General features: G+C 42.6%; 1 long non-coding RNA gene and 1 pseudogene across 1 annotated transcript; both read right to left on the bottom strand.

Moving 5' to 3' along the window:
* Window positions 1–6,245: 6,245 nt before the first annotated feature.
* Window positions 6,246–11,538, bottom strand: LOC149982130 (uncharacterized). The gene has a single exon (XR_016482636.1). It is a non-coding gene; the product is annotated as an uncharacterized LOC149982130 (long non-coding RNA).
* LOC149982131 (uncharacterized) lies at window positions 6,319–7,036 on the bottom strand (annotated as a pseudogene).
* Window positions 11,539–18,558: the final 7,020 nt, after the last annotated feature.

Genomic DNA, 18,558 nt, shown 5'->3' with positions numbered 1-18,558 from the left:
TTAAAATAAAAAATAACAAATACAATTCCACCCATGAGGCCACTAGAGGGTGATTTGGTCATTTGACTGCAGGAAGTACTGAAGTCTCAACAGTACATCAGAGCGAGCATCGTGTATGTGTGTGCGTGTGAATCACAGTGCAGGCAGATCACTGAGATAACTGCATTCATTAACAGCAAGCTCAGCCTGACAAAATGCTTCCTGCTCCTCATGTGAATAGGTTGATTGATTAACAATAGTGTGCAGGATCTTTCCGGCTGAAATAGGTTAGAGGGGTCAAGTGGCAAATAGGGCAGATTTCTGTTTTTCTCAGAGTGCGTTTTCAGACTAGTCATTGAACATTTGGAAGTAAGTGTTCCATGTCATTGCGTTGTTAGATTACACTGGGTTTTGAACGTGCTCTCTCAAACTAAATTTGAGTGCAACTGAAACACACACACACACAAACACCCGCACACACATACGCGCTCAGCCTGATGCAAAACAACTGATTATATAATCAATCTCGGGCTCAAGTAATTCCCACCATACCAATGAATTTTAAATACCACTTTTGCTGTCTCTAAATATGAATTACCTCGCATTCAAATCCAATTATCCTACTTTAGAGAGTCTGCTTGTCAAACCATGCCATTTTAAAAACATGGGATGCTCTTTACTATAATATTACAGAGTCAGACCCAAGTATAGAGATTTGATTGGTCATTCCTTGTTAAAATGACATCTCCCTCTATTCATCAATGTGCTCCTATTGTCCCTGTCCAAGTTATTTTGTCCAACCCCCAGATAAAAACAAGCAATTCTCTATTAACAGTATAAGTCAAGGAACGTCTTTCATCAACGTTACACGGCTGTTGAAGGAGATTATGTCGACTGAAGGCCTAACAAATAGCATATATGACCAGCCAGGTCACTCGAGATCCAAGGTGACATTTGACATTCTTCCACGTCCCTAGGATGTCGGGAGATGCCTTCAAAACCGGTCACTCGCGGTAACAGCGAACGCGGCTTGCTAGGGCGTTGTGGACAAGGATGGTGGATGGGGGTAAACCGCAAGCTTGTTCAATCCCAGCACTAGGCACTATTTTTTTTACCCTACCCCAAACATTAACCCTTACCTTAATCCGTGGTAGAAAAGGTACCCAATTGTCATAGTTGAGTAAAAGTATAGTATACCTTAATAGAAAGTTACTCAAGTAAAAGTGAAAGTCACACAGTAAAATACTAAAAGTGTAAAAGTATTTGGTTTTTATATACTTAAGTATCAAAAGTAAATGTAATTGATAAAATATTCTTAAGTATCAAAAGTAGAAGTAAAAGTATAAAGAATTTTATATTCCTTATATTAATCAAAGCAGACGGCACCATTTTCTTGTTTAAAAAATGTACACATAGCCAGGGGCACACTCCAACGCTCCAACACTCCAACGCTCCAACACTCCAACGCTCCAACACTCCAACGCTCCAACACTCCAACGCTCCAACACTCCAACGCTCCAACGCTCCAACGCTCCAACGCTCCAACACTCCAACGCTCCAACGCTCCAACGCTCCAACGCTCCAACGCTCCAACACTCCAACGCTCCAACACTCCAACACTCCAACGCTCCAACACTCCAACGCTCCAACACTCCAACGCTCCAACGCTCCAACACTCCAACGCTCCAACACTCCAACACTCCAACGCTCCAACACTCCAACGCTCCAACACTCCAACGCTCCAACACTCCAACGCTCCAACAATATTTATAAAAGATGCATTTATGTTTTGTGAGTCCGCCAGATCAGAAGCAGTAGGGATGACCCTACTGTCCTGCTTAGCATTCAAAATGTAACTAAGTACTAAGTACTTTTGGTTGTCAGGAAAATTGTATGGAATAAAAAGTACAATATTTTCTATAGGAATGTAGTGAAGTAAAAGTAAAATTTGTCAAAAATATAAATAGTCAAGTAAAGTACAGATACCCCAAAAAACTACTTTAGTACTTTAAAGTATTTTTACTTAAGTACTTTACACCACTGACCTTAATCATTCGAAATCTACATTTGATGTTTAAACCCCCCATGACAAACGTTGAATACAGAAGTCAAACTGTGTCAAACCATGAGATATTGTTGATATGACATGCTGTGCGATCTGAATGGGTGTGTGTTATCAAGTAATTTTCACTTGAAGGCTTTGACAAGGTTGTACATCTGATGTGCAAAAAGTCCCTTCCCTTGTAGTTTAGAATTCAGTTCATTCATGAAATGATTGCCTCGCCTGGTTCACCAACTACTTCTCTGATAGAGTTTAGTGTGTCAAATCGGAGGGCCTGTTGTCCGGTCCTCTGGCAGTCTATATGGGGGTGCCACAGGGTTCAATTCTCGGGCTGACTCTCTTCTCTGTGTACATCAATGATGTCGCTCTTGCTGCTGGTGATTCTTTAATCCACCTCTACACAGACGACACCATTCTGTATACCTTTGGCCCTTCTTTGGACACTGTGTTAACTAACCTCCAGACGAGCTTCAATGCCATACAACTCTCCTTCCGTGGCCTCCAACTGCTCTTAAATGCAAGTAAAACTAAATGCATGCTCTTCAACCGATCGCTGCCCGCACCTGCCAACCCATCCAGCATCACTACTCTGGGCGGTTCTGACTTAGAATATGTGGACAACAACAAATAACTAGGTGTCTAGTTAGAAGGTAAGGGTTCATGTTTGGGGTAGGGTAAAACTTTTTTTTTAAAACATGAGTGCCTAACGCTGGGATTGAACAAGCTTGCGGTTTACCCCCATCCGCCATCCTTGTCTGTAAACTCTCCTTCCAGACTCACATTAAACATCTCCAATACAAAATTAAATCTAGAATCTGCTTCCTATTTTACAACAAAGCATCCTTCACTCATGCTGCCAAACATACCCTCGTAAAACTGACCATCCTACCGATCCTCGACTTCGGCGATGTCATTTACAAAATACCCTCCAACCCTCTACTCAACAAATTGGATGCAGTCTATTACAGTGCCATCTGTTTTGTCACCAAAGCCCCATATACTACCCACCACTGCAACCTGTATGCTCTCGTTGGCTGGCTCTCGCTTCAAACTCGACGCCAAATCCACTGGTTACAGGTCATCTACAAGTCTCTGCTAGATAAAGCCCCACCTTATCTCAGCTCACTGGTCACCATAGCAGCACCCACCCATAGCATGCGCTCCAGCAGGCATATCTCACTGGTCACACCCAAAGCCAATTCTTCCTTTGGCCTCCTTTCCTTCCAGTTCTCTGCTGCCAATGACTGGAACAAACTGCAAAAATCACTGAATCTGGAGACTCTTACCTCCCTCACTAGCTTTAAGCACCAGCTGTCAGAGCAGCTCACAGATCACTGCACCTGTACATAGCTCATCTGCAAATAGCCCATCCAATCTACCTCATTCCCATACTGTATTTATTTATTTATCTTGCTCCTTTGCACCCCAGTATCTCTACTTGCACATTCATCTTCTGCACATTCTACCATGCCAGTGTTTAACGGCTATATTGTAATTCATTCGCCACCATGGCCTATTTATTGACTTACCTCCCTTATCCTACCTCATTTGTGCATACTGTATATAGACTTTTTCTACTGTATTATTGACTGTATGTTTGTTTATTTAATGTGTCACTCTGTGTTGTTGTATGTGTCGAACTGCTTTGCTTTATCTTGGCCAGGTCGCAGTTGTAAATGAGAACTTGTTCTCAACTGGCCTACCTGGTTAAATAAAGGTGAGATGAAAAATAAAAAAGGGCCATGATGTCCACGGGGGAAAGCAAAATCAGCCAACCATTCTTTATCTTGCAGTTCAGGGAAATCCACATATTTTCCTTTCATTTGCAAAAACGTAGCAATCTCTGACTTCAGGTCCCTCACCCTTTAAAGCACCTTCCCCAAACAGCCATCTCACGTTTGTGTGGTATGCATGACCCAACTGTTTCTTCCAACAGTGAGACAAACTGCCTGTGGTTAACATATTTTGCTCTTATGAAGTTTACCACTTTAGTGACTGTATCCACGTGGTTCATTTTCAGAACACATTAACAGAGCACCTCTTGATGAATGCAGGAACATACTTTTCTGATCTGGGTTCAGCTCAGCTACTTGATGTTGTATCCTTTTCAAAAGGCCAACATTTTGTCCTGTCAAGTTTGGTCACCCATCAGTGGTCACACTGGATAACTTTTCAAAACTCAGTCCCAGCTTTGCCACACACTTATTAACCTCCTATAATAAATATTTCCCTGTGGTTGTGCCCTTCATTGACTGCACTGAAGCAAGCTCCTATGTAATTTAAAAGTCTGGGGTTATGCCTCGTAAGAATATCAACAACTGTACTGTGTCACGTTCATCACTGCTCTCATCCAGGGCCAAGGAGAAATAGGTGAAATCCTTTACCTTGTCTTTCAACTGTTGTTCCATATTCTCTGTGATGTCCTCAACACGCTGTGTCACTGTTCGTCTTGACAGGGAAACATTTTCAAACAGCTCTTCCTTGTCGGGGCAAAGTATTGCTGCAGAGTCAATTAAACATTCTTTGATGAATTTGACCTCAGCGAATGGCTTGATATGTTTAGCAATTTTGTTTGACAGTACATAGCTAGCTCTCGCAATTCTGTTGTTCGCTGAATGCAGTTTTGTGAAAAGTCTCTGCTGGTTTTGCAACTGAGAACGAAACTCTTTCAATGCACTTGCCCTCTTGTCACGCGGGACCAGGTGTGTGAGGAGGAATCAGGCGCAGAGAGTTCCACAGGGAAAAGTGCACTTTAATGTGACACAAAAAGCAAGGCCCACAACACAGTGCGCGGAAATAAACAGACCCCCCCAAAACACAGGGTACCAGGTCTAGAACACGAAAACACCTAAATAACGCACACACAAGAATAATCCCGCACAAAACAAGGGCGGGTAAACGTACTTTAAATAAGGAAGCCCATCAAGCACACAAATAGACACAGGTGCAACTAATAAGACAAAACAAACAGACAACGAAAAAGGGATCGGTGGCGGCTAGTAGGCCGATGACGACGACCGCCGACCACCGCCCGAACAGGGAGCCAACTTCGGCGGAAGTCGTGACACCTCTGCTCAGAAGACATATTCCTATATTTCTCTGCATGCTTCATCTGGAAGTGTCGGGACAAGTTGTAGTCTTTCAATACAGCAATGCTCTCTTTGCACGTTAAGCACACAGCTTTCCCTGATACCTGAATAAAGACATATTTCGATGTCCACTCTATCTGGAACACCCTGCATTCATTGTCTATGTTGTGAGCTTAGAAAAACTTAGCTTTGACATTTTTTTTGCACAATTTCTAGCTAGCTACTATTTGTAACTGTGACGTGTGTCAGCCTGTCCAGTTACTGTCTGTCCTCATACAGTTGTTATTTATACGTGCCTTCAAAATAAATGTCCTACAAACGGTGGGAGTTAAATCATTACACAAAGGCGAGTATTCATTGGGCTTTTAATTTGAATAACAAATATGTTTTTCAAAACTTTACTATCGCAAATTCTTTATGTGATCTAAGCATGATTCCACAGGCCAAATTGAGTCAGGTCGCAGGCTGCATGCAGCCCCCAGGGCCGACCTTACGCTAAAAGGGCATTGTCATACTTTGCGCAATTTCACAGTATTTTTTCAATCTCAGTGTGTAAATATATATAAAACACAGAAAAAATATGTTTTTGGCTGCACTGGGCCTTTAAGATTATGCACAGCATGCAAGTTAGTTAGATGAAGGATCAATGGTATGTCCACTTATATCAGTATTCTTCATGATTGTTTGTATTATTGGTTTGGGAGGCTACTAACTGTGTTGTTCAATGATGGCATAAATGGTTCTCACCTGTCAATCATGTTGTTGTCTTCTCTGTGAGAGAAACACTAACAATATATTTCATGCCCTTCTACCTTCATTACTGTCATTTCATTCCACACACACACTTTACCACTTGATCAGCCCCCTGAATTACGCTCTCTTCATTTTTTTCATCCTCTCCCTCTCTCTGCCAGGCCCCCTACCTAGCCTCTCCTCCCTGTGTGAGGAGTCTGAGTTGCTAAGTGACAATTGCAACGTGATTGGAAATCTAAGATTCTAAGACTCTGCATTTATGACACATCACATTTATGATGCTTTAACTCTTCTGTTTAAAGTGTCTCAAACACACACACAGTGGCTAAAAGGTATCGCCTGTTAGAAGAAAAGTAATTGTGCCACAAACTGTGTAAGCATGTATGTAATCAAAATCGGTTGTGTAATTGCATTGTGTGTGTGTATGTGCTCATCTCACTGCATCAGCCTGAGAGGCAAGGTGTGCCGGGAGGAAAACGTGGTGGCATCGCTGGGGTGATACGTGGGTGCAGGCTTCCCAAGCATTTCCTCTGACGGTAGGAGGGCATGGAGCTGACGCACCGCTGGGCAAGACAACAGGAAGGAGAGGGGTGGGTTTCAGCAGGGCGCTAAACACACCAACATGATGTCCGACAGAGACGCCACCTCCCAGAGTAGAGACTCCTATGTGTCGGGGAAGCAGACGAGTTGAGGTAGGAAAAGGGCAACGGGAGACCCCTTCACGCCTGAATGATTGTTGGCTGATAGGCGAGGCAGCAGAGCTGACGTTGACGAATTCCAGGCTGTATTAAGGCAGCCAGATGATGGCGAAGAAGAGCGTAGAGAGGATCAGGAGCGCTGTGGCCTTCTTGTTGCGGCGGTCTGCAGTCATCGTGCCCCGGCAGCAAATGAGGTTGTTGATGATGAGTCCAGAGTTGAGGGCAATGCAAAGGAGTGGAGCCACGTAGTAGACCAGGAAGGCTGGCACCAGGAAACCCAGCCACAGACTACATACACCCACCGTAAAAATGGATATAGGTGGGGAATAGCCATGGTGACAGAGACTAGCGAGATCACAGAGACTAGCGAGATGCCGGCACCAGAAGAGCAGGAGAGAGGAGAATATATAGCGGAGGTGGGTACAACTGAGTGTAGATGAGTAGTGTAATTCCATAATTCCTATACTTCCACTTCAGTGGGGCTGGTGGGTGTTCTAGCAGGTGGGGCCACTATGCGGTACCTGAACATCGACAAGGTTTCCAGACTAAATATAAAATATAAATACTGTATATGCACTCCGGCCGTCAGGGAGGTGATGAAGCGCGGCAGCACACAGATACGGTCCCCTAGCTCCTAGTCCTGGAAGCTGTCGCTTAGAGGGACGCAGGGCAGGGTAAGCAGGGTGCCCAGGTTGGCCAGGCTCAGGTTGAGGAGCAGCACAGAGCTGGGCTTGGAGCGTCGCCGTGGGTTACACATCAGCACCAGCCACATAAGCAGATGACCCCCGACCCCCACCAGGAAGGAGAGCACTCTGACCAGGAGCAGCACCAGGGAGAAGGAGATGGTGGTGTTGGTGAACATGGTGTTGAAGAGCAGGTTCATTATGGCCGGCATGGTGGTGGGAGACACTGCAGTATAGAGGAGGGGTGATAGGAATGGTGGAAGGAAAGGTTATAGGAGGGGTGGAAGGAAGGGTGATAGGAGGGGTGGAAGGAAGGGTGATAGGAGGGGTGGAAGGAAGGGTGATAGGAGGGGTGGAAGGAAGGGTGATAGGAGGGGTGGAAGGAAGGGTTACATCTCAAGGAGGATCAATGGAAACAGGATGCACCTGAGTCCAATTTCAAGTCTCATAGCAAAGGGTCTGGATAATGATGTAAGTAAGGTATTTCTGATTAGATTTTTTATCTATAAACCTTGCTTTGTCATTATGGGGTATTGTGTGTAGATTGATGAGGAACATTTTTATAAAATCCATTTTAGAATAAGGCTGTAACGTAACAAAATATGGAAAAATGGAAGGTGTCTGAATACTTTCTGAATGCACTGTAGATACAGAATCTTGTTGAGAAATTTCATTTGGAATGGGAAATGTCCTGGAATTAGTCTCTCCGCCTTACAACATCCCAAAAGGTTTGGAGGGCTCTCTTTACCCTTCTTTAAACTCTACTATTAGCCAATCCAGCTGAGGTCACTGGCTATTTGTCTTGACTCTTCATCTGATATGTCTTAGTGGAAAATAAAGGAAGTCAAGTCACATCCAATTAAAATTTAGGACCTTCCTTCTTCTGGGATAAAGCAAAAAAACGTCCTAATCTTTTATGGGATCTATTATAAAAAACTGTTTGGTACCAAATCAATAATTATCTGGGCACAACTTGCAATTTAATGAGTCATCACCTTTTTGGAACAACAATTTTATTTTATCTGGCTTAATGCCCTTTACATTCCCTCATGATCTCAGCAAGGTAGTGAAGGTCATCTTCAACATGCAAGGGCTTCTTTCCTTTCAAGATCTGAAAGTCATATTCTCTCCCTGGTTCTTCCTGTTTTTTGTGTTATGTTTTTTTATTATCTCAGACTCCGTACAGCATTGAAAACCTACGGTGTGCCATGGGACACCAAACCAAACTCCCAATCTTTATTGAATTCACTTTCATGTCCAGTGGTGTCCTCATTGTATGATAGGTTAGTAACTCATAATATAAAACATCTATTTGTTATGGAGAAGGACCTACAAAGTGCAGGGTTTGAATGGGATTGGACCACGATATGGGGCAATATCTTTACCTCTTGTAAGAGACTTGCCTATCAACTTATTAATTTCAAATTTACTCAAAGGTTTTATTTTACCCAGAGCCAAGGCTCAAAACGAAGCTTGTGGATAATGATTTATGTAATACATGTGCCCAATCTGAAGTGGGCAATTAAATGCAAATGTTTTGGAGCTATGTACAGGTCAAGTCTCTTTGGGTTCATTTTGTTATTGTTTTAAATTATATTCTTGGCAGGATCCTACCGGTTTGCCCATCCCTCCTCCTGCTGGATTGTAGCCCTAGCATTTCCTTATCTTATCAAGAGAGGCAGATTGTTATGGCTGCATTAACAGCATGCAAATAAACTATTCTAAGGAGTTGGTTTGAACCGGATATTGCCCTTTGCAGATGTTGGTTGCTTATGTACTTGGACATTGCGCAGCTGGAAAGATCCACTGCCAGACTGCGTGGGGCCAAGCCCAAAACTCTGGTCAATTTGTCACATGCTATCTCCCACTGGCAAGAGCTAATTTAACAACAATGTGAGTTAGCATTACCCTGCTCTGTCTTTTTCTCAGTTTACCTATGCAGATTTGGGTTGGTTGGGAATTCAATTTAAATTGACTTTTTTAATTGGGAAATACTGAAAACTATTTGTTTTCAATCTATTTTGTTTAGTTGTTTTTCATTTGCATGTTGTTTTTACATTTGTTTGTTTGTTTTCCTTTATTGAACTGTACATTGTTCAAACATTAGAAAGGCACACAAATTGATTTGAGGGAAGAATCAGACATTTTTTAATAATTGATATTATTATCACATTTATTATTCATCTATTTATAGTTTTTGTTTGTCTGGTGCAGGTTGGCTGCAACCTATTATAGCATCTCTCAACTGAATCACATCACAACATAGGCCAGTACACATCATCACACAAGCACAAAAAGACATCACATCTGCTCTCAGGGAAAGCAGCAGTGCAGCAGCACAGCACAACACAGACTGTTTAGACTACCCCTCAGCCATAACAGCATTATGTGTCTGAATGAGATTCAGGCTGAGGAAGGGAACAGGAACAAGCTGACCACTGGGAACCGACTGTTACTGTGGTAAACAACCTCCAGTTTTACCTTGTCAGCTTTTGTTGAATGGCGATGTAGGTAATGGTTGCCGTTTTACGGTCTCCGAACAACTTGTGCTATTTTGTGTGTTTTTTTCGCATTATTTGTAACTTATTTTGTACATAATGTTGATGCTACCGTCTTTTATGACTGTAAAGAGATTCTGGATATCAGAACAGCGATTACTCACCTCAAACTGGACAAAGATTATTTCTTTAATGAGTCTGACACGAAGGATATAATCTTGCTCCCAGACACAGCCCAAATCCCTGTCCTTCACACGAAGAAAAGGAAATACAGGGGGCGCAGATTTTGCTGGTGAGTGGGTAACCCGACTCTACCAACCGTTCTATTAGCCAACGTGCAGCTGTATGTCAGCTAATATTTAGGTAATCTTGAGGTATTGCTCGCCTGAGGTAGAGTACCTCATGATAAGCTGTAGACAACACTATCTACCAAGACAGTTATCTATATTTTTCGTAGCCGTATATTTACCATCACAAACCGATGCTGACACTAAGACCGCTCTCAACGAGCTGTATAAGGCCATAAACAAACCAAAAAATGCTCAAGCCGCACTCTTAGTGGCCGGGGGCTTTATTGCAGATAAACTTAAATCGGTTTTACCTAATTTCTATCAGCATGTCACATGTGCAACCAGAGGAAAAAAACTCCAGACCACCTTTCAATGCCATGCAACACTCCTTCCGTGGCCTCCAACTGCTCTTAAACGCTATTAAAACCAAATGTATGCTTTTCAACCGTTCGCTGCCTGCACCCGCACGCCCGACTAGCATCACCACCCTGGATGGTTCTGACCTAGAACATGTGGACATCTATAAGTACCTAGGTGTCTGGCTAGACTGTAAACTCTCCTTCCAGACTCATATCAAACATCTCCAATCTAAAATAAAATCTAGAATCGGCTTTCTATTCCGCAACAAAGCCTCCTTCACTCACGCCGCCAAACTTACCCTAGTAAAACTGACTATCCTACCTATCCTCGACTTCGGCGATGTCATCTACAAAATAGCTTCCAATACTCTACTCAGCAAACTGGATGCAGTTTATCACAGTGCCATCCGTTTTGTTACTAAAGCACCTTATACCACCCACCACTGCGACCTGTATGCTCTAGTCGGCTGGCCCTCGCTACATATTCGTCGCCAGACCCACTGGCTCCAGGTCATCTACAAGTCCATGCTAGGTAAAGCTCCGCCTTATCTCAGTTCACTGGTCACGATGGCAACACCCATCCGTAGCACGCGCTCCAGCAGGTGTATCTCACTGATCATCCCTAAAGCCAACACCTCATTTGGCCGCCTTTCGTTCCAGTTCTCTGCTGCCTGTGACTGGAATGAATTGCAAAAATCGCTGAAGTTGGAGACTTTTATCTCCCTTACCAACTTCAAACATCTGCTATCTGAGCAGCTAACCGATCGCTGCAGCTGTACATAGTCTATCGGTAAATAGCCCACCCAATTTTACCTACCTCATCCCCATACTGTTTATATTTATTTACTTTTCTGCTCTTTTGCACACCAATATACCAATACCTGTACATGACCATCTGATCAATTATTCGCCTACCTCCTCATGCCTTTTGCACACAATGCATATAGACTCTCTTTTTTTTCTACTGTGTTATTGACTTGTTAATTGTTTACTCCATGTGTAACTCTGTGTTGTCTGTTCACACTGCTATGCTTTATCTTGGCCAGGTCGCAGTTGCAAATGAGAACTTGTTCTCAACTAGCCTACCTGGTTAAATAAAGGTGAAATTTAAAAAAATAAAAAAAAATAAAAAATCCACACACAGAGACGTGTACAAAGCTCTCCCTTGCCCTCCATTTGGAAAATTGGACCATAATTCTATCCTCCTGATTCCTGCTTACAAGCAAAAGCTAAAGCAGGAAGCACCAGTGACTCACTCAATAGGGAAGTGGTTAGATGACGCGAATGCTACGCTACAGAACTGTTTTGCTAGCACAGACTGGAATATGTTCCAGGAATCATCCAATGGTATTGAGCAGTAGACCACCTCAGTCACCGGCTTCATCAATAAGTGCATCGATGATGTCATCTCCACAGTGACCGTACATACATATCCAAACCAGAAGCCATAGATTACAGGCAACAACCGCACCGTGCTAAAGGCGAGAGCTGCGGCTGTCAAGGAGAGGGACACTAATCCGGAAGCTTATAAGAAATCGCTATGCCCTCAGATGAACCATCAAACAGGCAAAGCGTCAACACAGGATAAAGATGGAATCCTACTACACCAGCTCTGACGTTCGTTGGATGTGGCAGGGCTTGCAAACTATTACGGACTACAAAGGGAAACCCAGCTGCGTGCTGCCCAGTGACGCGAGCCTACCAGATGAGCTAAATGCCTTTTATGCTCGCTTCTAGGCAAGCAAAACTGAAGCATGCATGAGAGCACCAGCTGTTCCAGACGACTGTGTGATCACGCTCTCCATAGCCGATGTGAGCAAGACCTTTAAACAGGTCAACATTCACAAGGTCGCGGGGCCAGACGGATTACAAGTATGTGTACTCAAAGCATGCGCGGACCAACTGGCAAGTGTCTTCACTGACATTTTCAACCTCTCCCTGACCGAGTCTGTAATACCTACATAATACCCCAAGCCATAAGACTGCTGAACAATTAATCAAATGGCCACCCAGACTATTTTCATTGACCCCCACCCCCTCCACCAACCTGTAACCCCACACATTGACTTGTATCGGTAGAGGGGGTAAATATTTTCTTAATTCCATTTTCTTAAAACTGCATTGCTGGTTAAGGGCTTGTAAGTAAGCATTTCACTGTAAGGTCTACACCTGTGTGACAAATAAAAGTTGATTTAATTTGATGAATGGAACATCAAACATATGGAAACCACGTTTGACTCCATTCCATTTACTCTATTCCAGCCATCCCATAGCTCCTCCTCACCAGCCTCCTCTGCTAGAAATACACTGGACAAAATTATGTGGATAACTGCTCTTCAAGCATCTCATTCCAAAATCATGGGCATTAATATGGAGTTGGTCCCCCCTTTGCTGCTATAACAGCCTCCACTCTTCTGGTAAGGCTTTCCACTAGATTTTGTAACATTGCTGTGGGGACTTGCTTCCATTCAGACACAAGCACATTAGTGAGGTCGGGCACTGATGTTGGGCGATTAGGCCTGGCTCATAGTCAGCATTCTAATTCATCCCAACGCTATTCGATGGGGTTGAGGTCAGGGCTCTGTGCAGGCCAGTCAAGTTCTTCCACACTGATCTCGACAAACCATTTCTGTATGGACCTCACTTTGTGCATGGGGCATTGTCATTCTTAAACAGGAAAGGGCCTTCCCCAAACTGTTTCAACAAAGTTGGAAGCACAGAATCATCTATAATGGCATTGTATGCTGTAGCATTAAGATTTCCCTTCACTGGAACTAAGGGGCCTAGCCCGTACCATGAAAAACAACCCCAGACCATTATTCCCCCTCCAACATACTTTACAGTTGGCACTATGCATTCGAGCAGGTAGCGTTCGCCTTTCATCCCCCAAACCCAGATTCGTCTGACGGACTGCCAGATGGTGAAGCGTGATTCTTCACTCCAAATGAACGTGTTTCCACTGCTCCAGAGTCCAATGGCGGAGCGCTTTACACCACTCCAGCTGATACTTTGCATTGTGCATGGTGACTTTAGGCTTGTGTGCAGTTACTCGGCCAAGAAAACCCATTTCATCAAGCTCCCAAAGAACAGTTCTTGTACGGAAGGACGTTGCTTCCAGAGGCAGTTTGGAAGTCAGTGTTGCAACCAAGGACAGACAATTTTTACGTGCTACGCTCTTCAGCACTCAGCGGTCCTGTTCTGTGAGCTTGTGTGGCCTTCCACTTCGTGGCTGAGCTGTTGTTGCTCATAGACGTTTCTACTTCACAATAACAGCACTTACAGTTGACTGGGACAGCTCTAGCAGGGCAGAAATGTTATGAACTCACTTGTTGGAAAGGTGGCGTCCTATGACAGTGCCACGTTGAAAGTCACTGAGCTCTTCAGTAAGGCCATTCTACAGCCAATGTTTGTCTATGGAGATTGCATGTCTGTGTGCTTTATTTTGTACACCTGTCAGTAATGGGTGTGCCTGAAATAGCTTAATCCACTTATTTGAACAGGTGTCCACATACTTTTGTATATATTCTGTACATTGGGCCTAAATTGATTTGTTCCACATATCGGTACATTGAAATAAAATCCATTCTCCATTATGTACATTTAATAATAATAGTAATAATAATATTACTAGGGTAGCCTAGTGGTTAGTGTTGGACTAATAACCGAAAGGTTGCAAGTTCAAATCCCCGAGCTGACAAGGTACAAATCTGTCGTTCTGCCCCTGAACAGGCAGTTAACCCACTGTTCCTAGGCCGTCATTGAAAATAAGAAATTGTTCTTAACTGACTTGCCTAGTTTAATAAAGGTAAAATAAAAATAAATAAAAATCCCGTAGGCAGACCAATGCATACAGATATGTTATATCTCTAGTTCCCCAGCAAAAAAATTTAAACATTGTCACTAACAGAAAGGGGAACAAATAAAGAGTCACTGACCATAAACAAAACAAACAGGTGGGTTTATATGCTCCCGAGCGGCGCAGCAGTCTAAGCCACTGCATCTCAGTACAAGAGGCATCACTACAATCCCTGGTTTGAACCCAGGCTGTATCACATCAGGTCGTGATTGAGAGTCCTATAGGGCGGCGCACAATTGATCAAGCGTCATCCGGGTTTGGTCGGGGCAGGCCCTCATTGTAAATAAGAACTTGTTATTAACAGACTTGCCTAGTTAAATAAAGGTTAAATAAAATAAATAAACATATAGGAGGGATTCTGAAAGACACTCATGCGGGTGTCCACTGCAAGTTGACTAGAAACCACAACTGGGACCTAAAAGACACACACCATGAGCACCCATTAAATTTGCCAAAGAACAGGAAAACAAAATTAAAACTCACTCCAAACTTAAAGACAGGAAGCAAATCACAAAGTGGAGCAAAACAACAGGGAAGATCAGATAAATGATTGTTTGCCTAAAAATCAAATACGGAGAACAAACTAAAGATGCTAACCCTCCACATCACTCAAGACAACTGGAGCACTGGGCCAGCCACTCTTCAATAGCACCTGGGCCAGCGCAGGTGAAATGCCTAACCAGTAACAAGATGCCAAACCAGCACAGGTGTAACACATACTGACTAACAAGGTGACACCAATCGGTGTGCACGATGTGCTGACGTCCAAACTCTAAATATAAAAGGATAAACCAAAGCCTGTAACTAGTTGAATGTTACAGTACCAGTCAAAAGTTTGGACACACCTACATATTCAAGGGTTTTTCTTTCTTTGACTATTTTCTACATTGTAGAATGATAGTGAGGACATCAAAACTATGAAATAACACATATGGAATCATGTCATCACAAGAAAAGTGTTAATCAAATCAAAATATATTTTATATTATTCAAAGTAGCCACCCTTTGCCTTGATGACAGCTTAGCACACTTTTGGCATTCTATCAACCAGCTTCACCTGGAATGCTTTTCCAACAGTCTTGAAGGAGTTCCCACATATGCTGAGAACTATTTGGCTGCTTTTCCTTCACTCATAAATAGCCCTTACACAGCCTGGAGGTGTGTTGTGTCATTGTTGAAAAATAAATTATAGTCCCACTAAGCGCAAACCAGATGGGATGGGGAATCGCTGCAGAATGCTGTGGTAGCCATGCTGGTTAAGTGGTGCCTTGAATTCTAAATAAATAACTGACAGTGTAACCAGCAAAGCACCCCCACACCATAATATCTCCTCATCCATGCTTCACAGTGTGAACAACACATGTGGAGAGCATCCGTTCATCTCCTCTGCTTCTCACTCTCACAAAAACATGGCGGTTGGAACCAAACATCTAAAATTTAGACTCAGACCAAAGGACAGATTTCCACCGGTCTAATGTCCATGTCTTGTGTTTTTTGGCCTAAGTAAGTCTTTTCAACTTATTGGTGTCCTTTAGTAGTGGTTTCTTGGCAGCAATTTGACCATGAAGGCCTGATTCATGCAGTCTCCTCTGAACAGTTGATGTTGAATGTTGAGATGTGTCTGTTACTTGAACTCGGTAAAGCATTTATTTTGGCTGACATTTCTGAGAGTGGCAACTATAATGAACTTATCCTCTGCAGCAGAGGATCTTCCTGGGTCTTCCTTTCCTGTGGCGGTCCTCATGAGAAAGAGTTTCATCATAGCACTTGACAGTTTTTGCGACTGCACTTGAAGAAATGTTCAAAGTTATTGAAATTTTGCGGATTGTCTGACTTTCTTGTATTAAAGTAATGATTTGGACTGTCATTTCTCTTTGCTTATTTGAGATGTTCTTGCCATAATATTGACTTGGTCTTTAACCAAATAGGGCTATCTTCTGTATACCACCCCTACCTTGTCACAACACAACTGATTGGCTCAAACGCATTAAGAAAGAAAGAAATTCCACAAATGTACTTTTAACAAGGCACACCTGTTAATATAAATGCATTCCAGGTGACTACTTCATGAAGCTGGTTGAGCGAATGCCAAGAGTGTGCAAAGCTGTCATCAAGGCAAAGGGTGGCTACTTTTTGCTTCCTACATGATTCCATTTGTGTTATTTCATAGTTTTGATGTCTTCACTATTAGTAAAAATAAAGAAACACCCTGGAATGAGTAGGTATGTCCAAACTTTTGAATGGTACTGTATATATTGATGTATTGTAGCTGCTGACAAATATACTGAGAATGTGTTTTTATCATATTTAAAATGTTAACCCTCTAAACAAATGTGTGAAACACACAGCAAAAATTAAAGACTGAGTGAAAGTAGGAGAGACAAAAGTGTTAAAATATAGAACAGAGACATGGAACGAGGTGAAAAGAGGGATGAAGAAGGGTGAGGAATACAGATTAATGGAAAACAGACAGCTAAACTAGTTGTGCATAGTTTTAGACACATTGACCTCCGGCTGAACTGAATTACAACAATTTATGGCCACTCTTAAATCACCTCTTGAACTTCACCGTGTTCATCATTTTGTACGTTTAACCAGGATAGTTTATTTAACACTTTTCAGTGATAATCCAAGGGGAATTCACTCTTATTCTATCCCATAACCATCACATGACATTATATAACTATGACTTCAATCATTATAACATACAGTTGAAGTCGGAAGTTTACATACACCTCAGCCAAATACATTAAACTCAGTTTTTCACAAGTCCTGACATTTAATCCTAGTAAAAATTCCCTGTTGTAGGTCAGTTAGGATCACCACTTTATTTCAAGAATGTGAAATGTCAGAATAATAGCAGAGAGAATTATTTATTTCAGCTTTTATTTCTTTCATCACATTCTCAGTGGGTCAGAAGTTTACATACACTCAATTAGTATTTGGTAGCATTGCCTTTAAATAGTTTAAACGTTTTGGCTAGACTTCCACAAGCTTCCCACAATAAGTTGGGTGCATTTTGGCCCATTCCTCCTGACAGAGCTGGTGTAACTGAGTCAGGTTTGTAGGCCTCCTTGCTCGCGCACGCTTTTTCAGTTCTGCCCACAAATGTTCTATAGGATTGAGGTCAGGGATTTGTGATGGCCACTCCAATACCTTGACTTTGTTGTCCTTAAGCCATTTTGCCACAACTGTGGAAGTATGCTTAGGGTCATTGTCCATTTGGAAGACCCATTTGCGACCAAACTTCCTGACTGATGTCTTGAGATGTTGCTTCAATATATCAACATCATTTTCCTGCCACATGATGCCATCTATTTGTGAAGTTCATCTGTGTCTCCTGCAGCAAATCACCCCACGACATGATGCTGCCACCCCCGTGCTTCACGGTTGGGATGGTGTTCTTTGGCTTGCAAGCATCCCCATTTTCCTCCGAACATAGCGATGGTCATTATGGCCAAACAGTTCTATTTTTGTTTTATTCAGACTAGAGGACATTTCTCCAAAAAGTATGATCTTTGTCCCCATGTGCAGTTGCAAACCATAGTCTGGCTTTTTTTATGGCAGTTTTGGAGCAGTGGCTTCTTCCTTGCTGAGTGGCCTTTCAGGTTATGTCGATATAGGACTCGTTTTACTGTGGATATAGATACTTTTGTACCTGTTTCCTCCAGCATCTTCACAAGGTCTTTTGCTGTTGTTCTGGGATTGATTTGCACTTTTTGCACCAAAATACGTTCATCTCTAGGAGACAGAACGCGTCTCATTCCTGAGCGGTATGACGGCTGCATGGTCCCATGGTGTTTATACTTGCGTACTATTGTATGTACAGATGAACATGGTACCTTCAGGCGTTTGGAAATTGCTCCCAAGGATGAACCAGACTTGTGGAGATCTACTATTTTTTCCTGAGGTCTTGGCTGATTTCTTTTGATTTTCCCGTGATGTCAAGCAAAGAGGCAGAAGGAAGGTATGCCTTGAAATACATCCACAGGTACACCTCCAATTGACTCAAATGATGTCAATTAGCCTATTAGAAGCTTCTAAAGCCATGACATCATTTTCTGGAATTTTCCAAGCTGTTTAAAAGCACAGTCAACTTAGTGTATGTAAACTTCTGACCCACTGGAATTGTGATACAGTGAATTATAAGATAATTAATCTGTCTGTAAACAATTGTTGGAAAAATTACATGTGTCATGCACAAAGTAAATGTCCTAACCAACTTGCCAAAACTATAGTTTGTTAACAAGAAATTTGTGGAGTGGTTGTCACGCCCTGACCTTAGAGAGCT

This window comes from Oncorhynchus mykiss, chromosome 8 (genome assembly GCF_057628025.1).
Source record: "Oncorhynchus mykiss isolate SJ-2025 chromosome 8, ASM5762802v1, whole genome shotgun sequence".
NCBI classification, from domain to species: domain Eukaryota; kingdom Metazoa; phylum Chordata; class Actinopteri; order Salmoniformes; family Salmonidae; genus Oncorhynchus; species Oncorhynchus mykiss.
The sequence above is the reverse complement of the archived record's forward strand: the minus strand, read 5'-3'. Positions and strand labels throughout refer to the sequence as shown.